This window comes from Sturnira hondurensis, unplaced genomic scaffold (assembly GCF_014824575.4).
Source record: "Sturnira hondurensis isolate 20B ecotype Veracruz unplaced genomic scaffold, ASM1482457v3 Scaffold0021143, whole genome shotgun sequence".
Taxonomy (NCBI): domain Eukaryota; kingdom Metazoa; phylum Chordata; class Mammalia; order Chiroptera; family Phyllostomidae; genus Sturnira; species Sturnira hondurensis.
In genome coordinates, this window is record NW_028093774.1 from 30,781,854 (window position 1) to 30,805,321 (window position 23,468).

The 23,468-nt window shown below is 43.9% G+C and overlaps 1 protein-coding gene and 1 pseudogene across 1 annotated transcript in view; one reads left to right on the forward strand and one right to left on the reverse strand.

The window, feature by feature from the left end:
• The window catches only part of PRKCH (protein kinase C eta), a 203,026-nt gene that overhangs the window by 148,065 nt on the left and 31,493 nt on the right, over positions 1-23,468 (reverse strand). The window lies entirely within an intron of this gene.
• On the forward strand, positions 2,268-3,147 carry LOC118976888 (60S ribosomal protein L17-like; annotated as a pseudogene).

Sequence of the window (23,468 nt, forward strand, 5' to 3'; positions counted from 1 at the left end):
GGGAAAATCCTTCCAGGCTGCTTTGACTGTACCAGCCTGTGGGTTCCTGCAGGTTTGCCTGCTGCCTTCTGCTCCACCCAACGCCAGCCTAGACGGCACTGGTCTTCCCTGGGAACTCAGACAAAACCTGTGACATCAGCACCTGAGGGTTCTCCCTACCAAATACCAGCCCTCCATGTTCCAGCTCACCTCCTCACTGCCAAGGCCAGTGGGAGTGGCACCAGGCCGACAGTGTCACCTGATGGCTGTCAACTGAGGCACAGGGCAGGAGAGTAAGCACAGCAAGTGTGGGCTGGGACTGGCAAAACACAGCAGGCAGCTCAGGTCCCATTAGTCATCTGCTTTCAGGACCCAAGTCAGTGTTATGTACTGCAGACACACAACACATCCCTCACGGTGGGAAGGAATTTAAAGGAAAAGGGGGGAAGTGAGGCAAACCCTACATCTCTGCTGATATTTTATTTTCATCTCTATAACATCAGACAAGTGTTTTGTGTGAAAAGCCCACTAAGAAGTACAACATATTAAAACCAATCAGAGAAAGATGATGAGGCAAAAAACTGAGCAGAGAAGTGAGGCTTATCAACTCTGACTGAAGTTTAAAGTGAAGAAAAACACTCTCATTATTTTAGAGATTAACGCGTCATCTTGCTAAATCTGGACCTAATGTGTGGTCAGGAAAAAAGGTAGGCAAAGAGGCTGTGACTCTGGTGGCAGGTCACTTGACTCCTGTACCTAGAAAATGAAGGAGGACTAAGCCTTTAAGTCTTTTCCATACACACATTTTATAATTCCAAGTCAGAAACAGTTTGTGAATTCCACAGAGTTAAGTAAGGACATTTGAAGACTACTAAGACTTCAGAGATATCTGAAATGCTCACAATAATTCTTCTCCACCCGCAGCTGGACATATCCACAAAACCACTACAAAATTAAATTTAGAACTATTTCAACCCAGATCCTACTACTCCTATATTCCAGCATTAAAAAGGTATGCCATCTGGCAAAAGTAAAACTCTTTTGGATTAAAATTAATTCTTCAATGTTTCTCTGCCCAAAATGAAAAATCGGGAGTAAAGAGTCAAGACTGGATCTCTCTGAGGACTAAAATATACTTTCTCTGCCAAGGAGAGGACTGAGGACAGACGGACAGTCTACTGTATGTTCAAGTGCTGTGTGTCTCAGTCTTTGACACAAATACCCAAGGGGCTGGAAATGTCAACTGAATGAAGGAGGCCTTAGTCTCTTCAAAACACTCCATTACAGTTCCACCTCCTTTACTTCCAGAACCAAGAAGGCACGAGTCTTTTCCAATAAGGCGTCCCCAAGGACCTCATGCCACAGCAGACTTGGAAGTGAGAGGGGACCCACAGTAACCATGTTTCCTCTCCATACTGCATTCCCCCCATATTCAAAACTATGAACATTAAAACGGCAATACATTCACAACTATCAACAACTGAAGCTAAAAAAAACTAAGCAACAAGGCAGAACAGAAACAGAATCATAGATACTGAGATCATTGGGATGGTGGCCAGTGGGTAGTGGGGGGTTGGGGGCTGGGGGGAAAAGGTGTAGGGATTAAGCACAAATTGGTAGAGAATACACAGGGTGATGTTAAGAACAGTATAGGAAAAGGAGAACAGTATAGGAAAAGCAAAGGACTTATATGCATGATCCACAGACATGAAGGAGGGGGTATCACTGGGGGGAGTGGGGGGTTCTACATGGAAAGGAGCAAAGGGAGAAAAATTGGGACAACTACAATAGTATAATTAATTTTTATTTTATTTATATATTTATTTTTAGAGAAGGGACGGGAGGGGGAAAGAGAGGGAGAGAAACATCAATGTGTGGTTGCCTCTTGCACATCCCCCACTGGGGACCTGGCCCACAACCTAGGTGTGTGCCCTGACTGGAAGAAGAACCAGCAACCCTTTGGTTCACAGGTTGGCACTCAATCCACTGAGCTACACCAGCCAAGGCTATCATTAATTTTTTTTAAAAGAACACTTTAAAAGGACACTCTCTGCATGATCTCATGCCTTCTCTTTTCTGCTCATCAGATCCTTCCACAAAGAAACCATATTGTCCTTGCTAGGATGAGGTACTAAACAACAGGGGCAGGTGTCATTCAGCCATGGCTGGAGGTCAGGAACGTTGTTCACAGTGCCCTCCTGCTCTGCCACATCGCAGCCTCCTTTCTTCTTTGCAGCCTCTGTGGGTTGCCTGGTGAGAGCTGTCAGCCCCATAGTGTGCCTCTGAAAATGGTTCGTTATTCACTTGACCCTGAAAACCTCACAAAGTCATGCAAATCAAGAAGTTCGAATTTTTGTGTTCACTTTAAGGACACTCATGAGATTGCCCAGCCCATCAAGGGTACGCATATCTACAAAGCCACCAAGTCTCTGAAGGATGTCACTTTACAGAAGCAATGTGTCCTGTTCCATTGTTTTAATAGTGGAGTTGGTAGGTGAGCCCAGTGGGGCTGGACCCAGGGTCATTGGCCACAAAAGAATGCTGAATTGTTGCTGCATGTGCTTAAAATGCAGAGAGTAGTCCTGGCTGGTGTGGCTCAGTGAATTGAATGTCAGCCTGTGAACCAAAAGGTCACTGGTTCAATTCCCAGTCAGGGCACATGCCTGGGTTGCAGGCCAGGTGCCCAGTAGGGGGCGTGAGAGGCATAACTACACATTGATGTTTCTTTCCCCCTCTTTCTCTCCTTTCCCCTCTCTCTAAAAAAGTTAATAAATAAAATCTTTAAAAAATGCTGAGCTCAAGGGTTTAGATGTAGATTTGCTGGTCATGGAGTACATCCAGGTTAAACAGGCTCTCAAGATGCAGCACAGAACTTAGAGAGCTGGTGGCTGCAGTAACCCCTTCATGAGCTCTCCCTGCCTCACCAAGAGGATCTTCACTGAAAAAGGGCAGATTGTTCCCAAACCAGAAGAGGGGGTTGCAGAGAAGAAAGAGATATCACAGAAGAAACTGAAGAAACAAAACTTATGGCTTGGGAATAAAATCAGCATAAAGTAAATGCTAATAAAAGTAAAAAAGGTGGGGATATAAATAAACACAGAATTGTTCTACACTGTTGATTCTCATCATCCACTGCAATGGAGAGAGAAGGCAAAAGCTCTAGCAAAATCAAAGCAAGGAAGAAGGCAAAATTGCACATTTGGACCTTGATTGGTATGGCTCAGTTGGTTGGAGCACTGTCCCATAGCTGAAGGGTTGAGGGTTTGATTCCTAGTCAGGGTACATATGGGAGTCAACCAATTGATTCTTTTCTCTTGCATCAATGTTCCTCTCTGTCCCTTCCTTTCTTTCTTTAAAAAAAAAAAAAAACAATGAAAAAATGTCCTCTGGTGGGGATAAAAAAAAAACCTATTTAGTATACTCAGGCATTCAAGATGTTTTATAGACCTACCTACTTAGCCATTGCTTAGGCTCTAGGTTAACTTTAAAACCTGGAGGAACATTATAAAATGTAGAAAAGATAGAAAATGTAGAAAATGTAGAAAAGGAAGAGGTAGAAAAGGGTAAAGGAGGTCAAATATATGGAGGGAGACTTGAGTTTGGGTGGTGAACACACAGTGCAATACACAGATGATATATTATAGAATTATATACCTGCTACCTACATAATTTTATTAACCAATTCACCCCAATACATTTAATAAAATTAGAAAAAAATACATCAAACCCATGTGTCTCTCCCACTGGTTATCTTACAATAACACTATTCCTTTTGGTCTTCCGTGGTGAAGAAAAAATGAAGAGCTCTTCAGAAGAAAGGACATTAGTGCCCTGTTTAGAAATTTAGGTTGCAGTTTTCCAAGTGGACCAGGAAAGCGAGACAGAGAGGAAGAAGGTTCAAACGCACAGAGGACCTATTAGGGATTTCATATGGTCGAATGAATGTAGGTTATGTAAATGAGACAGATCAGAAACGAGCCTGGAGAGAACAGGGTTATCTAATCAATGATGGCCTCATGGCACACTGGCAGGCTAGCCCTAACCCCAGGGCAATGGGGAGCCATTGAAGGGTTTCAATCTGAGAAGTTGCAGATCACACACGCATATCAGATCCCTACAGACAGGATGTTGGGGTCCTAAGGGAGAGAAGCTGATGATGAGGACACACTTTTGAAGGCTATTCCAACGGTCTCAGTGAAGGATGGAAGTCACCTGAGCTAAGCCAGCAGCAGAGGGGATGGAAAGGAGGAGGCAGGCAGGGGAAAGACAATGGAGGGAGCAGCAGCTGGACTCTGTCATCAGAGGTGGGGTGCAAGGTAAAAGAGAAGTAGCCTCAGAGACACTCCAAGGCTGATGGTCCCTGGTGCCATTAACTGAGACAGGAACTCTAACGGGATAATCAGATCTGGGGAAAGACACACAGTTCAATGTGTTAGTGTTACCCATGTCAACTGAGCATCTACTGGGCTGCCCTTAACAGCTGCGTAAAGTGGAGAGAGAGGAGGAGGAACACCATGAAGGTACACATTACAACCCAACGCAGCCTCAACTAAACAAGTAAGTGACATCAAAAACACTACTGAGATCAAGAGAAGGCGTAACCACTGGGCTTGGGGAAGAGCTTCACATGGGAATGAGACCTGAGTTGAGGCCCAAAGGCGAGTTTCAGTATGTGGAAGGGGAGGTTATTGTGAATCAGGAGCACATGGTGAGCAGAGATAGAACCAGTCTCAGAATACAAACCAGACCAGTGTGGATGGAGGAGGGTCCATACAGAGGAGCGAGAAAAGGTTGGAGGCAAAACTATGGAAAGAGCTGCACCTAGAGAATATATAACGTAGGCAATGGGGAATCGCTAGAGGGTCTTGATTATGTAAACTGATGGAGAGTAACATGTAAAAAGGGCATTTTGTCTACTAGACCAGTGAATGAAGAACCATAGGCTAATTTCAGCCCCGCTACCTGTTTTGGCAAAGTGAAGTTTTATTGAAACACAGCCATGCCTATTTTTGTTTACATTTATCTATGGCTGCTTTTGTGCCACAAAGGCAGAGATGAGTAGTTGTGACTGAGACTTGATGGCCCACAAAGCCCAAAACAATTTATGGTCTGGCCCCTTACAGGAAAGAGTCTGCCAACCTTTGTTGCCATTATCGACCAGGGAACTCAGGGGGAAGGAATATGTTTCTGACGGAAGGAAATGAACTCAAATTTAGACACAAAGGTACCCAAATAGAAACATCTGTCAAGAAGTTGGGAGGGGAAAAAAAGACAAACTATGAAGACAAGGCTGGGGTTCTTATTTGGGAATCTTTCTCAAAAGGTGATTGCTAAGAGCTTGAAACTTCTCAAGAAAAAGCACAGGAAAGGGAGAGAAAAAGACAGGACATTCATTTAGGAGGTGGAAGAATGAACTAGGGATGCCATCCGAAATGTGGGAGGATGCACCCAAGTGCAGTGTCATGGGACAAGGGAGGAAATAGCTTCAAAAAAGAGAAGCCCCATATTGCAGTGGTGGAGGAAGATGAGGACTCTAATGGGGTCCCCAGGCTTGGGACCTGGGACGTAACAGGTGGGCATCTTCCATGATCCCCATCCCATCTTCCGTAGCCCTGTCGAAGAGGTCCTCTTCATGCTAAGCTACAGCCAATCCATATCCCGTACCTTCCCCTGCAAGTTTAATTGTACCTCTAAAATTTATCTTGATGAAACAGAGAGAGAGAGAGAGAATGGCACAGAAGCAAAAAAGGAACATGTAGTTTAGTTAAACTACATGTAGTTTATATATACTGAGTTGAAAGTGAAGCTAGACATGAAAGTTGTGCTTCGAATACCAAGTTAAGAGATTAAGTTAAACAAAATAAGGCTAAAAACAGTAAAGAAAGGTTGGCAGACAAGCTGGAGGGCAGGGTGGGCAGACTGGACAGAGGGTAGCGGGCACAGTTAAGAATCTATTCCAGTGGTGCAGGCCAGGGGTGGAAGGGACAGGGAGGAAATGTTATGGAGCTCTGGACAACTGGAAGGCTACGACAGCTTAGGGATAAGGAAAAACCAAAGGGCCCCAGTACCTGAAAGCCTGGAAGATATCCTGGAAAAAGTAAGAGAATCTACACAGTCAGTTGATTTGAGATGGTGTAATCATTTTTAAACATAATGATTTTATAGGGGGATATTCAGGTAGAAATGTTTGGCCAAAAGATAGATGGGGTCTAAAACCTAAGACAAAGGCCTAAGCAGAGTTTTAAGAGTTACCCACACAACGACAAGGACAACTAAACCACAAGACAGCTGACCCCAGGACACAGAGTACAGTTCAAAGAGCAGAGTCAAACACCAAAGCCTTGTTTAGCAAATGGGAGAAAGTAATAGCAGCAAAAGAGAAAGAAGAGCATGAAGAAAGGCACTATGTTCACTGTGGGTACCCTAAGCAGTCTCACATTTGCCCCCCATTTATTTTCCTAACCACCGTCTGAGTAGAAAGGTATAGCAACATTAAACCCATTGTATCATGCAGATCTTTCTGCATTGGAGTTGGAGACATCAGTATGAACTCATATCTGGTTTAATCTAGATACATATACAAGTTCTGTCCAGAAAAAGTCCAGCCATTGTTAATATAACAAGAATGGTTTGCATGACATGGATGTAACCTGGCAGCCAAGGAGAGTAGACTGGAACGCACATGTGTGAACAATGACAACTTCACTGTACTAGTCAGTGGGGCTGGTAGTATTGAGTCCATTCTAGTGGGGCTCACCCTTGAGTGAGCACGTGTACTATGTGGCAAATGCAAAGTGACTGAGCAAATAGACCAATGAATCCACAATGAAAAATTTGCATTAAGCTTGAACATTCCTCTGTGGAAACTATTCGGATGATTCAGAAGGCCGTGGTTATGAGCAACTGGTGATTGGCAGCTTCATCATGACAACACGCCTGCTCATGCCTCATGCAGAGTTTTTTGGCAAAACAGCAAATCACCCAGGTGAATCAGTCCCCACACAGCCCAGATCTGGCGCCCTGCGACTTCTGGCTTTTCGCAAAAGTAAAATCACCTTTGAAAGGGAAGAGATTTCAGACTGTCAATGAGATTCATGAAAATACAATGGGCAGCTGATGGTGATTCTAACAAAGGATTTTGCAGTGTTTTGAACAAAGAGAGCGATGCTGGGAGAACTGTGTGAGGTCCCGAGATACCTGCTTTGAAAGAGACTGAGGCATCATTGACCTATGTACAATGTTTCTTGAATCTTTTTCAATAAATGTCTCTATTTTTCACAGCACACAGTGACGTGCTATGTCTCCCAAAGGGACATAGGAGCCACTGAAAGAGATCTCAAAGGCCAAAGCAAGAACAGTTTAAGCAATGAAATAATTTGGTGTTAGATTATAACCTGAAGTATAAAATAAATACCCATGAGCCCATACTAACTAATAAATAAGTGAATGAATAAATAAATGAGGGAGGGACAAATCCCTCAAGCAGAATACCAAATAATGTATGTATATATTGCCTCTCTCCAGGAGGCCGGGGTGGGGGGCATAACCCTTTATACCTTAAGTGTGGGCTGTGCATAGTGGCCTCCTTCCCTACAGTATGGAAAAGGGGAAAAAGAGTACTTTATGGGAGAAAACTGATAAACACTAGCCCAGCCACATGACTGAGGTTCATATCAACAGTCATAAGTCATGTTGATCGTATGTATGTATGTATGTGTATAATGTGTACTGATGTCATGGATGGGATGTCATGAAATATGGCACTTCACCTCTGTGGTCTTCCTCCCCCAAACCCCATTAACCACAAGAGAAACAACAGACAAACCCAAACAGAAGGATATTCTGCACAACACCTGACTTGTACCCTTAAGTTTTTAAGTTAAAGCAAAAACAAGGGAAGTCTGAGAAACTGTCACAGTCTCAAGGAACCTAGGGAGACATGACAACACGTAGGACCCTGGCTGGGGTCTTGAGACACAAAAGGAACACCCGGTAAAAACACCAGAAGTCCGAATACACTGCAGCCCTGAGTTAGTGATGATGTACGATCACTGGTTCATTAGCTGGGACAAGCATACCTTGCTAGGAAACTGCACGTGGGGTGTATGAGAACTCTCTATACCATCTTCACAGTTTTTCAGTAAATCTGAAACTATTCTAAAATTAAACGTCTATTTAAGAAAAATGCCTTTTAAATAAAAACTGCCTCCACTGAGCTCTAAATCCAGGTAACTTTTAGAGAAATTAAAATCTGAATTAGCTGTAATATGAGGTGATAAATTTGTTTCTTTCACTAGATGGATGGGGGGAGGGCAGCTAGAAGCAGCAATGCACAGGAACACCTGACCCTTGTAGATTGTGTATGTAATTTAGCAGATTAATGAGACATTATCCAGGTCCTGACATCCCCCCTCTGGTGCAGTGTTAGCACACCCCAGTCTGAGCCAAATCTCACACTGCAGCGTTCAAGTGTTTACTCTATACTCCTGGGGAAGGCCCATGGTGAGAACACCACGTATTGTTTTTAAAGTATTCCCATTCCGTTTTTCCAGATTGTTTTCAGACAAGCTGTTGGTGAAGTGCCTTTCCTCAAGCTGAAAGTGGAAGGTGAGAAAGAAGCAAAGAGAGGGGGGAGGGGAGAGGGGAGGGAGGGAGGGAGGAGGAGGGTGAGGGAGAGAGAAAGATAGAGGAAGGAGAGAAGAGAGAGTAGGAGCTACAGACCACTTCCAAATACCATCTAACATAATGAGGTGTTTTTTTTTGGAGCTAAGGTTGTACAATACAAATGACATCATGCCCATTACACTGATTTCACAAAGAGTTGCAGAAAATCTGAATAGTAACTCCTCATCCGAAAAAAAATGAATAGACTCGGAGCAGGTTTTCAAGACAGTCCAGGTTTCATTTTTCTCCCCAGTGCTAAGGGAGTAAGAACTTCTCCCAGCCCACTGAGCTGGGATCTCCTGATACACTCAGCACAGAAGCAGACCCCAAGCCCAGGCCTAGTAAGCCAGCATCCCATTTAACAAACTCCCAGGCGACTGATTCTGATGCCCCTAAAGTTGGCAACCACTATAACTAGCTCTTCCTTCACTCATCTCACCACTTCTTCCCTTCTCTATTTGTCTGACAACCCACCAAACTGCACAGTTTGCTTTTAAACATAGTCATGCACCGCTTGATGACAGGGATACATTCTGAGAAATGTGCTGTTAGATGATGTCATCGACGTGCGACCTCATAGGGTGCACTTACACAAACCTGCATGGTCTGGCCTACTGTACACCTGGGCTAGATGGTTTAGCCCGTTGCTCCTAGGCTGCAAGCCTGTGCTGCACATCACTATACAAAACAGCCCAAGACTAAGTCAAGAGCAAGAGAAAGCGATGTAGTCAAAAGACAGAGGATGTGGGAGGCTGCTGCCAATGGAACACAGTGTACTCTTCTACAGCAAACGTTTTTTAATAAGAAGGAGGAAGACACTCTAAAATAATGATAAAGAGTATAGTAAATAAATAAACCAGTAACATAGTTGTTTATTATCAAGTATCATGTACTGTACATCATTGTGTGTGCTATAATTTTATACCACTGACAGCACAATAGGTTGTTTGCACCAGCACCCCCACAAATGGGTGAGTCACGCATTGTGCTACAGCTTTACGATGGTTGTGACATCACTAGACAACGGCAATTTTTCGGTTCCATTATAAACCTGTGGGACCACCATCATATATATTTGCGGGGCCTTGTTGGCCAAACCATGCTATGTGGCACTTGAGTACAGTAGCATTCTCAATAAAAAATAAAATAAACCAAAAATATCTGCTTGCAGATCATATTAGCTATGCATCCGTTTTTAAAAAGCCATATTTTTTTTAAATGGGGATTTTAAAGATTTTATTTATTTATTTTTAGACAGAGGGGAAGGGAAGGAGGAAGAGAGGGAGAGAAGTGTCAATGTGTGATTGCCTCTCACGCTCCCGCTACTGAGGACTTGGTCCACAACCCACGCACGTGTCCTGATAGGGAATTGAACTGGTGACCTTTTGCTTTGCAGGCCAGGGCTCCATCCACTGAGCCACACCAGCTGGGGCTCCTCTGGGAATTTCTTAGAAATGCAAATATCAAGCCCCACTGTTAGCCTAGTGAATAAGAAACTCTGGGGTGGGACCCAGACATCAATGTCAGGAACAGCCCCTCCAGTTATTCTGCTCCAGGCCAGAGTTTGAGAACCACTGCTTGGTGTGTGCTCACACAGGGTGCTTTCACAGTGGTTGCAAACCTGCTCAGAAATGCCGCCACAGTACGGCAATGCTGTATTTCACACAGTGAATTCTAGTAGCGTTCGTCAGAGTAAAGCAGATCTGCAAAACCCAAAACCATGTGCCAAGTACCCAGCTTGGGTGACAAAGGGAAGCACGGGCTGAAGTATGTTTCCCAGGGCATGGCGCAGGGAAACTGCTACCCATTTTATGAATAAACGGATAATGAATAAATGCATGCCTATCTGCACTGTTAAATATCTTTCAAATAATTCCCCATAAGTACCAATTGTTATCGTCTGTGCTTTGGATGCTTATATCAAATATAGTATTTTTAAAGGCTGTAAAAATTGTTAATATGTTTATTTTAGGAGGGAAAAATGACCTTCTTTTCTATTACAAAAAACTTTTTAAGTGCAAAAATGTTCAACCCTCCACAGCACACACCAGCTATCAGCCCACTTTCACCCCCTAGTCAGAAGACAGTTAACCCTAGTTTTACAAACAGAAAAAAACCTACAGGACAGTTGCATGAGTTGCTAAAGGACCCTTCAGTGGTAAGTTCTCTGGCCTCTGGCCTCTGTGGCCTCACTGGCCATTTTTTTATTTCAGGAACATCCACGTGTCTGCTGAGCAGTGACTCCGTAGTAAAGTCGGCTGGCTCTGCCTTCAAAGGCTTTCCTCACAAATTGGTCTGGAAAAGTCTCCCTATCTTGGGCATTCGGCAAAGGATCATAAGCCGGAGCAGAGCAGAGTGCTTACCTTCTTCCAGTCAGGACACATAAGGCTCAAAGCCAAGATCACCTGGGAAGTGTGGCTCTTTTTTTCATAAGGGGCAATTTGGTAACAGCCACAGAGGAGTGAAGGGAGGGTGGCGTCAGGAACCCAGAGCAGATGCTGAAATTAGGGGGTGATGCCCACAGGAGGAGGAGCGGGGTTTAAGCACTGCCGCTCAGCCCATTCGGGTCAGAGGGGTCTCTGACCGGCTCCCTAGAAAACCCTTACTTTGCATCCCGTTGCATGAGGCTCGAGGACACCTGCCGGCTCCCCCAAAGGCCCCAGGCTGAGAGCCTGCCATCATAGGAAAGTCTCAAGCAGGACACAAATCTGCTTGGCTGTCTTATTTCTTCGGGAATGATTCAGGTCATAGGATCTCCCACAGGGGCCCCAGCCAGCACCCACTCATCCAGTTAGTCACTGAGCAAACATTTTTGAGCACCTGCTGTGTGCCAGCACCTCGCTGGGTGCTGAAAATGGGGAATCACGGGAGGAGAGCAGCACTAATGGGCAGCTCAGTCGTGCTGTGCCTCTCGCACACCAACTCACCCACGGTGGCCTCACCCACCACAACCTCGGTGGCAATCACATCAGGCCTGACCTCTGACACACACACAGACACACATGTGCAATACCCAAGTCTCACCATCTCATATTGGTTGTCCTGGACACGTGTCCTCTGAGGACACTGAATCACAGGTAGATGTTTAGACTGACAGGCTGGGGCACACGTCAATTTGAGAATTACGAGCTGACTCTGCTCAGTCTATGCGGATGTAATGTATGCTTTCTTTACCTTCCTGTCTCTCTCCTCTTTTCATGTCGTGCTTTGTCACATCTTTCCATCATACCTTCTGCCTTCTCTTAGCTCTAGGCCCCCACACTGCCAAAGAAGGAAAAGGTTCTGCTTATGACCCTTGAGTCACCAGTTCCAGAATCAGTGAAGGGGTGGAGCTATGGCATGTGTAGGGAAGTGGGTGTAGTCAGAACACAGTTCCCGACTCAAAATATCTGTTTCAGAAATTTCACATTTAGCGCATCTTCCTACTGTTACCTTAGAGAAGGGAGACCGTAGCAGGAGGAGACACCTCCCCAGACAGACAGGCACTCTCAGTGGATTCAAGGCTAAAGTTCGAGGGTGCAGCTGTCATCATAATGACACAAAGAGCCCCAGGTGCCCTGAATGCTCCAAGTCTTTGGCACCTGAGGCGAGTATAAACACGGAATATAGAGATGTTGAAGGATGGCTGGTTGTATTAGAAGTATCCACATTAGTGACAGTCTGGGTACAAGTTTCCTCGCCAAATGATGTTCATTTTCCCAAAGTAATTAACAATAAGGCTGAAAGGACTGACCCCATGTCCTCATATTCAAGAAGCCCATGAACTCAGTGACGACAGTATCCAAAATGCCGGGGCCAGGTTGGGGTCACTCAAAGAGGCCACCTGCCAACCTGCAACTTCCACAGAACGGAACTTCCTCGGCAGGCCAAGTGAATCGGTGAGTCACAAAATATCTTCTTCCTGCCTCAGGATTGGCCACGCTCCTGTTTTTGATTCCCTACTAATGATTATCTTTTCTCAAGGAAATAAAGAGATCGAAAGGAATGTACGGCCACGGAAACAACTTTCTTTCCCAAGCAGTCATTTGTGTGGCAGTTTGCTTAAAATGTCTTCAGGGTGTTTTGAATCTTTCCTTATGGGAGGTGGGGCAAACTTTCAGCAAAATGCTAATTCTTTGCCTCTTGCTTGGTAAATTTAAACAACAGAAACGGACGCCCTAGTCTGAAACATCATGCACCTTCCAAAGGATGTGATGTGCACCCCCCCGCAGAAGCCCCAGGCCTTCTTTGCAAAGAGCTACCACCGCCTCGCCCAACAGTCTGTGGGCAACGAACGTGTCATCATTGGCTTTCACAGGTTGGGAAACAGAGGTAAAAAGTAAGGCAGGAGTTGAAGGACAAGGGTTCGGTAGCTCCTAAGTTTCAGTCCCTTCCCTTCTTCCCCTTCACTTTTTTAAGTCACTACGTCCTTCCTGTCCTGCCACAGCCTGAAATGACCTTTCTTCTGAACGCCTCTGTGGAACTGCCTGAACAATGCATCTGTCCATCAGACGCGGACTGCCTTCGCTAGTTAAGTCCTGCGTCATGACCCAACTTTTCCTTTGTTTATGTCTTGTTTCTTCAACTAAATCTGAAGCTCTGGGGGCAGGGAAGGGGCAAGAATCAAGTCTCATGCATCTTCATGTCCTCACAGCAAGCGCATAGGCGACCAGAAAATACATGGTCATATAATTTGTTTTTGACCTTTTTGTTTCTCATCTCAGAAGACAGATGCCTGTGGTTTTTTTAAAAAATCAAACACATAAATATCTAAAGTTGAAAATGAAACCTTAGGTGGAAGTGCATAGACATGCATATAATTTGGCATCAATCTATTGCCTCCCTTAGCATGAGAAAATACTTAGGTTTACTTTAGGGCTTTCAGTTCTCTTTGTTAATAATGCGTTCTCCTACCCAGCGACAAACACAGTTAAGTATTATTTCCTATCCTCTCTACACAAAGTGACAAATTCAAATTGACTTTTGGTAGATGACCCAGAACCACCAAACTAAACTCAAGAGCAAACAATGAAATAACTTTGAAAGGTATAAATATACATAAGTAGTATCATAATCTGTGTCCACTGTCAAAACTTTCTCCTATTTTCCTTCTTAAAGAGAAACAAACTCAGCCCTAGTCGGTGGTTCAGTTGGTTGAGCATCATCCTGTACCCCAATACATAGCAGGTTTGATCCCCAGTCAGGGCAGATACCTAGGATACAGGCTTGATCCCTGACTGGAGCATGCCCAATGCCTGTCTCTGTGTCTCTCTCCCTCCGCCCCCCTCCCTCCTTCTCTCCTTCCCTTCCTCTCTCTCTAAACAATAAACATATCCTTGGGGAAGGATTTAAAAAAAAAAGACACAAACTCAGATTTTTCCCCCACACATTAAATATATGATAAAAGAGACTCAACAGGATCTTCAGAAATACTGAGGTGAGACGGCCCTGCATTTTGGAAAACTGCTCAAAATATTTAAGACACACGCCTTTCTACCATGTTTCTAAACATCCAAATACAGTTTTTTATTATTCTACACATTCAGTCTTGTAATTCAGCGTGAACCTACAAGTTCGTCCAAGTGGTTCAAAGCCCCAGTCGTATAGTTTTCCTGTGGGCTGTCCACTCTGCTGCCCTTCACCAACCAATCTCTTCTGCCCATGTTCATGGCCACACCCTGGGACTGCTCTGTGTTGACATCTGCACCACCCTACAGCCTCCTGCTCTTCTCCCCTATACCTGTTCTTTGACGGTAAGTGCCCTCCAAAGCCAGGAACTGTTTCCTGCCAAAATCTTAGGTCCCAGCTGGCCATATTTCCTTCCCAGCTCTTACCAGCACCCCATGTCCTCACACCTCTCTTTTCTCCTGCATCTGACCGACAACTCCCCCACCCACCCCCACTCCCCAGACCAAACTCATCATCGGCCAGCTCTGCTCCTGCAGAGGCTGGGAAGCCACATACGCTGAGGCCACTGTATATTCAGTTTCTAATCTCCGCTGGGCCTCAGCACTTCTTCACATTTCTTTCACTTTTCCTCAATCACCTCCTCTCCCGTATATTTCAAATATGTCCATTCTCTTCAAGCTCCCAACCCCATTCTACCTAGCCTGCTACTTCATCGAATACTTAAGGAGACTTAGGATTAGCTATCTCAACTTTAAACTTCCTAGAAGTCTCCCCTCCTGGCTTCTGCAACACCACAGCTTCCACCTCCAGGCCCATTCTCCTCCATCTTCCCTAGGAATGTCTTATTTCATCCACCCCTCCCCTTCTACCCAGTGTTTCCCAGGACTCTGCCCTCTGTGCACTGCCTTCTTCATTCTGTGTTCACCTTAGGTATCAGACACTCAGGGCTCTAACTACCCACTCTGTGTGCTGACTCCCAGATTCATCTTCCCACAGCTTCTGACTCACAGTCAGTTGGTTGATGGGCACTGTAAAATCAATATGCCCCGCTGGCCCCCATGCCAACTCTTCCTCCTATAGTCCCTTGATCCATAAAGACACCAGAACTATAGGAGTCATTCTTAGTCTCTTCCATCTCATTCATTTCCCATAACCAATGGATCAAAGTTAATAAACTTCATATCTCAGGCATTTCTCAAACCTATTTTCTCCTCTCCAGTCCTGATTTTTACTGCTTTCTTGCATATCTGATCTGCTCTACTCTGGCTTACCATGATAGCTTCCTGCCATGTAGCCTCAAGTCTATAATCCACCAAGCTGCCACAGCAACCCATCCAAAAGGCAAATCTTATCATTCACCTTTTTCTTCAACAGCTCCCCATTAGCTACAGGGTATACTCTGAGAAGTCCCCACATAGTATACCTGGCTCTCCATGGCCTGATCCCCAACTATATCACTCCTGACTCTCCACACCATGCTTCATACTGAATTAACAGGACAAGGCTTGGACTTACCAGCATGCCTGGGTTGGCCAATGCAGTAACAGTCGTGCTCTTCCCTTGTCCCACGACACCCTTGTCCTTCTCTCTTGCCCATTCATCGTCTAAGTCCTACTCATCGTTGAGTTCAGGTGACCTCGTCAAGATGCCTTGTCCTGACTTCCCCTCTTCCCACATGCCGTACAAAGCTATTGTCTATGACCTTCAAGCTTCCTGTTGATACTGACGTCGCCTCTGCTCACACCCATACCCCCCTCCAGGTGATATGCATCTCTAAGGTTGGGACTGTATTTTATCCATCCTTGTACGTCTGGAGATTAACCCAGTATCATATGCAAAAAGGACCACCAGCACATGTGACTTCAACAGAACACACATCTTCAGTAACGCTGGCCCATGCAGCCCAGGCATTGTGGAAAAGGGAACTTCATTTCCTTCCATGAGGATCACTGTGCAGCGTTCCAGGGAGGAACACTTGGTCATTCCACCTCCTCTGTGTCAGAGTCACATGAAATTTGACTTTTATAAAGCTGAAATAATGTATGCGATCAGCCCAAACTGAGTAGTCTGTCCTCAAAAGCTCACTGAAAGATAAGTTGTATTACTTCATCTCTCTCAGGCGAGACTGGAATCAGTGCACAGTGACCGTACCAAAATAGCAAAAAGTTCAAATAATCAAGGATTTTGTTGTTTTTTAAAATGAATATCCTCTGCATGTCATAGTTGCCTCATTTTCTTTGACCTCTTTGTTTTCTTTTACGTATAGTGATGTGTCTTAAAAAGAAATTTGATATTAAAACAGATTCTTTTGATTACATCAACGTTATTTCTTGATTAAGTCCCTAATAGTAGCACAGACTCTAAGACTGTCTCACTGATTTCACCAAGAGCCTTCTGTTCTCTTAATAGTTTTAAAACACTTAGCAGAAATGTGTGATAAATCTTGAATAGATGACCAAATGTGACCATTAAAGTAATCAAGGAATGTGGCATGTTTATTAATATTTAAAGGTCTTTCCAACAAGAAGCCAACTGACCTAGATTTTTAATCCACAAATGGAAACATCCTTTTCTTGTCTATGGGATAAGCATTATCATTTCCATCTTATAGGTTATAAAGTTAAGGTCCAGAATTTTAAATAACTTGTCTAAGCAGTGACCATGGGTTTTTATCCCCAGTCTCTCTGGGCCACAGTCCAAGTCCATAACCCCAGGCTGTATTCCGTCTTCTCAAAAAAGGACAGAAAGGGTATAAAATGAGCCTCATTATGATTAGAGAAGACAGTTAAATTTTAGAAAAACTATGAACAAATCCCACAAATCATTACCTCTTTGCAATTCCGATATTTCACTGGTAACTAAAGGCATCATGGGTGAAATAAACTCATCACGTTGGTCAGGAACACTGTTTGCCAGCACTGTAACAACCACTGCACTTATTACCTAAGATACACACCCTTTGCCCTTCACTCTCTTACAAACTTTGCCACACTCCACTCCAACCTACACGTCCTCTATTCTGTGTGTCTTAATAATGAGGCACCTGGACAGGAAAAAGGTACAGGAAGGTAAAAGTAGGAATTCCATCTCCTTCACCTTCGAGCTCACATCCCTCCAACTCAGAAAAGGTTAAACCTAAGGACTTGCCCTGACAATGTTTGGAACTGGCTGGGGAAAACGCTGCTGATATGAACCCAAGCAGCATTCCATAAATCAAATCGTCACTGCCGCCATCATCATCAACATCCCATCAGCTACAGCCTGTGAACTGGGTTTCAGAAGCCACCTGCAGGGGCGGGTGGCAGGGGTGGTCACCTGTGGTCTGGAATCATGGAATGCCTCCTCCTTCCCTAGGCAGGCAACGGTGGGTAAATCCAAGAGTGTGTGAGAGACACACTGCGCAGGTCTGTCCCTGCTGTTCTTTCTGAATGTTGTTCTGGCCCCTCCTTCCCACTGTAGTTCTGGTATCCAAGGTATTCAGTGTAAACATGTGCTACTCTATAGTAAAATATTCTAGGGAGTTCTGGGCTGCTAAAAAAATGGCTAGAGCTTCCAAGCATGGTTCTTTCCAGTCGAACTAAACCATCAGCTTACTTCTTAAATTCCTCAGGCCACTGGAGGCCAAGGGAATTAGGCAGCGGTAAAGAGAGAGAAAAGAAAGTAGATTTTTCCCTTTTGTTTGCTTTTAAATTTAGAAATGCATTTATGTTGTCCAACAATACAAATTCTTTGTTTTCCTTCGATAAAAAAAAGAACCCCCCCACACTTTCATTAAGAACTGTAAATATTTAGTTACAGGATACATTTTAGCCTCTGAGTTTCTCTGATAATGTAAAGCAAAGAAAAAATAATCCATTTCACTCAATCCACATTGTTCCTTTTCCCTTTTGAGTTGTATAAGAACACATTTCCAGACAAACAATATAACATTATTTGGTGTGTGAATGTCGTCGTCCCCAAATGATAAGGCGATATCATGCTATATACACCATATGAAATGACACAGCAATTATGTGGTGTTCCCAGTAAGAAACCCTATTTCACAGCTCTGTACAACTCCCTCTGTGGAAATGTGGTTTTGATATTACCCATCAAGACGCTTGCATTATTTACGATAGCAAAGACGTGGAAACAACCTCAATGTCCTTGGACAATGACTGGATAAAGATGATGAGTCACATACATACGACAGAACACTGCTTAGTCAGAAAAAAAGATGAAGTATTACCATTTGCAGTAACACAGATGGATCTTGAGAGTATTATGCTAAGTAAAATAAACAAGAGCCATATTTCACTCACATGTGGGATATAAAACAAAAAGCAGCAAAGGAACAAACAAAACAAATAAACAACAAACTCATACATACAGACAACAGAATGGTGATTCCAAGACGGGAAGGAGGAAGCAGAGGACAAAGTGGATAAAGGGAGTCAAATATAGGGCAGTCGAAGGAAACCAGACTTCAGGTACTGAGTGCACAAGAACATACAGAAACACTGTAATGTGGTACATCTGAAATTATATAATGTTATTAACCAAAGTTACTCCAATAAATTTAATAAGATTTTTAAGAAGATAAAAAAATTAAAATAACTTAAAAAAAAGATTCACATTCAGAAACAGCACTGTCCCAAAGAACAGTCTGTAATGATGGAAATGTTCCACATCTGAGATGCCCTATATGGTAGCCATTAGCCATATGTGGCAACTATTGAGACCTTGAAATGAGGCTAATGTGACTGAGGATCTGAATTTTTAATTACACTCAATTTTAATTCAATTGAAACCTAAGTAGCCACATGAGGCTAGTGGCAGCACGGTTCTAAGATGTCGTAAGCTTTTCAGCGTTCAGCCATCAGCTTTGTAAAACAGAACACTGGGGTACAAGCAGTCTCTGAAGTCGGTCAGCACACTTGACATTTCTAAAGAAGTTCTGTCCCAGAGTACACACGTTCTCTATCTCCATGTCGACGGAAAGTAGTTCCACCACGGCGTAACACTACTCAGAAAACTTTCCACCCACAGTATCTCCCATCGGGGATGCTCTCATGCAAGTAGAAAGTGTTAACATTACCATATGTTTTAAAATCTTAAAGTGTCCTCTCAGGGGGGGAAACCCAGAAGAACTAAGCCACTAATGTGAAATACTTTATGTTATTCTGTGCAGAAATGATTTCCAGGCTCTCATACTCCTGAGCTGACAGTCTCACTCCAGGACTGTCATCTAAGACTAGGGACTCAGAAGAAGGGACACCAGGATGTCTACTTCAGTTGTGGCTGCCTGACCATGGTTTGAACTGCTCACATTCAGCCCTGCCCCAAAATGTTTGTGGTCCACACAAACAGGAAACCAAGGTGGAGGTTTGCTCATTTTTTTAACTCAGTCACTCATTTACCAAACATTTCATGAGTACCTACTAGATGTTAAGCAACAAGCTAATAAGCACACATAGTTTCTGCCCTTCAGGACTTAATGTTGGAAGGAAAGACACACAAATAGATCATGATCCCACATGATGAGTGCCTGATGAACACAAAGAATTATAGGATTCTATGGAAGGCTACCTAAACTATCCTGGGAGAGTCAGGGAAGGCTTCCTGGAGGAGGTGACACCTGCGCTGAGTCCTCAGACCAAAGAGGAGTTCGCAAGGCAAAAGCAAGGAAGGAAGCATTCCAAGCAGTGTGGATAATAAAGCTGGCATATAGCCTAAACAGCCCAGCATGCACAGGAGACATAGCAAGGCAGTGTTGCTCAAGTGTAAAGTTGGAGTCAGAGAGTGACGAGGTAAAAGGCTAAAGTGCCACTAAAAGCCAGGGGAAGAGAGCCAGGTTGACCAGGTTAAGGAGCCTGATCTTTGTTTCTATATAATGGGGGTTACCAGAGGACTTCAGCCAGGGGAGAGGTCGTTTAGACAAGACAGAGGCCATCTGGTACCACACTGGATTTACAGGAACAAAAGAAGCAGGAAGGACTGTGGCTTTATCTTGGAGAGCAACAATGAGAATCTGCATGCAGGTAGTGGTCATGAGAATTGAGACAGAGGAAACTCAGAAATTTCCAGAACTAGCAAATAAAGAGTAATTAGCCATACTGGGTGACTGGTTGGATATAGGAGCTTAAGCAAACAGGCATTAAGGGTGACTCAAAGGATAAGGGTAACTAAGAGAGACCATAACAGCAGTAGCTGCTAACATTTACTGCATTCTTATTCTGAGCCAGGCAGCGTACGGATGCATAAGGTCTATCTCAGAGGAACCTTCTGAGAGAGGTACTTTTTTTTTTTCAGCCCCTCTTTAAAAAGGAGGACATTGTGGCTTGGGAATTAAATGAGTTGTTCAGGACGTTATGTTCTGACATTAGCAAGTGTCAGAGCCGCAATTCAAATCCACGTCTGTCTGATTCCCAAGCTCAAAACTTCACCATCATGCAAATACAGTCTCTGAAGATCGGAGGAAGGGGAGGCTTAGGAGGAAAGATGGTGTGTTCAGCCCCCCATATATTTCAGGAGGCTTTCAGATACACGTGATAACCAGCATATGCTGGACACCACGCTACAGAGCAAGACAGAGACCTGGGCGGGGCCAGCAGGGAGGGGGCATGGCACATAAATGATGATAAAAACCCAGTGAGCCCAAGCCTGAAGCCAGAGTATGTGAGAAGAGAGAAGCAGTACTCCCTGAACTCCAACAGCAAGGGGTGAGTAAAAGAAGCAGCAAGAAAACCAGAAGCATGACCATCCCTTCTAGAAGCCCAAGACTCTTGGAGAAAAGAGAGGAAAAAAATTCACTGAATGCAATAAGTAGGTTCAGAACGATAAGGACTGTGGCATGCACACTGGGTTTGACGGGCAGATCATTAGTAAATATGAGAAATGCAAAAATGAGGAACACTGAGTACATTTCACAGCCCAGGGGAAACAGACAACAAAAACTCAAAAGGTTGAAACTTAGAGCCAGAGGAAGGCATGATGACCCACAGAGTAAGGCCTAGGGGGACGTGGGGATGGATGGGAGAGACCTGGAGCAAAACAGGTAAGGAGGACCGGGACTACACACAAGTTGGCAGGCATCAGGACAGGAAACCAATAGTAATCTTTCTAGGAAGTCTCAAGTTTCTTAATGAACTCAGGTGTGCAGTCATCTGAGCAAGGAGGGTGGAGAGACCTCTAGGAGACTGGGAACTGCTCAGAGTAATTGGCAGGGTCAATCTGCCAGGCTGCTGATGTCCCCTGTGTGACTTGGAGGCCCGGCTTCAGGGGTGGGGAAGGCAATCCAGACTTCAGCTTGGGCCTGCAGTGCTGCTGGCCAAGGATGGGAGAAATACAGATATACTACAGAATCAGGGGTGCTGACCATTGTGTAGGTGGCCCACCATTCCCTAGAAAGCCTCCTTACCACTGGGTGTCCACTGAAGTCTTCATTCTACTTCCAGGTGGGTTCTACCTGTAACAACGAACTAAAGAAGATAATCCACTTTCCCCCCAAAGATCTCCCAAGATGACATTCAATAAATCATCAAAATAACACTCTGGCTGCAGTTAAATCTTTCAAAAACTCTTACTGTGTATGCTTATGAACTGCAACAAAAAACAAGTGACACTCAAAACAGGTCAGTGGCAAAGCCAGAAACAGCCTGTAAAAAGTCTGTTGGCTCTCAAATTTCTCATCAAATGGCCACAGGAGAATCCTGGTCCTCAAGATGCTGCTGGAATTATAGCCCGTAGAGTCCAGGGCTCCGTGTGAGGGGAATAGCAGGGATCACAAGCAACCCGCATTCGGAAGCAACACAAGAAGAAGATAAATACAAGTTCCCCTCCTTGACAAGATGGCGCCGTCCACCCAGTTCGGACAGCAACAATAGAAGGACACGATTCCAACTCCTCCCCTCCCCCCAACAACCACTGCACTGGAGCTGGCAGCCTCAAAACAATGGAAATGTCAGGTCACCCTCCTGTTCCCTGCCTGCCTTCACTTCCTCTTTCACCCCGAATGAGTTGTCATCTTTCCATGAAAGAATGCCAAGTGTTCAGTCAGTCTGACTGGCAGTTCCTGCTCTTCAGGTTCTCCGGATGCTTCAGAAGGGTGGCGAGGTGTTACCGGAAAGACTACCCTCCTCAGCAAGCTGTTTTCCAGGCTTCCACCCCTGGTGAGTCACCTGCCAGTTTCTATCATGTACAAGGAGATCTGCGATTAAAAGAAGACTTCGTTCGAGTCCTGTGGGCCTGAGACTGCCTCTCCTGCAAGTGCACTTGTAACTTCAGACTGGCTTGGACAGCTGTTTTGCTAGAGACCTTCCAGATTCCAGGTCAGCTAGAATGTGGAAGTGGCAACAAATAAAGTCACGACATAGTGATGCTAACGACATTGACCCTGAGTAGTAACATTCCAAGAAATAAATTCAGAAGCCAGCCATAAAGCAAACATTAAGTCAAAGCAATAGTTTTCAAGAGACTTCAATACTGAATGTGAGGCTACAAAAATCTTCCTTTAAAATTAGAGTATGTTTTTAGTAAAAAGGTAAGAAAATAAATATTGGCTCAATACTTAAATACTTATTTGATGATCATCCATTAAAAGATCCCGTTTCACTTAAGGGATATATTGATGTATACATAAGAAAATGAATCTTCTACAGAACCTTACCAAAGTTTTATTAACAAGCCTCTTCCACATGAATCTGTATAAGACAACACTGGAGATCAAACTATCCCTTCTCTCAAGGAATTAATAGTTTTTAAAAGGGCACAAAAACCAAAATAGGTATAGCTGTCAGATGCAACCTATAAAAGAAGTTTTGAAGAAGCAGATATGTTTTTAAAAAATGAAAAAACTAAGATGTCAAAATAAATCCAAACAGTAAACATACATGGTGTGCAGTGCAAAGGCAGATAAAGGAGGGTTTGCACAGAACAGTGATGGTATTAGCAGAAAAGACCTTAAGACGAATCCATTCCTAATGCAGAGTACGGGCAAACGTCATGTTGTCAGACACTGAGTAAGATATGGGCATTGAGTTCTTCTCCAAGAACTTTATTGCAAAAGAGAAAAATGTTTATTTTCTAAAAAGCATTTACACACTGTTGCAATGATCAGTCCCATCATTGTTCATCTCTAATGTTCTAAATTTCTCAAAGCAAGGAACACAGTCAAACATTTCTTTATTTAATTCAAGCATCCATTCATTAGAGATATTTGAGTGCCTAGTATATGCCAGGGAAAATGTACTGAATATAAAGGATAAATCAGACACGGGGCCTATCCTCAGAGTTTATGCAGAGAACAGAAATGAAACAATTCCAGAATAACTGTGTATTTATAGCTATGATTAAAGGAGATGGAAAAGTACAGAAAACTTAAGCTTCTTTGGGGAACTCATGGAAAGCTCCTGGTGAAGTGGAATTTAAATGAAAAATTACAAGGTGATAGGGAGAGA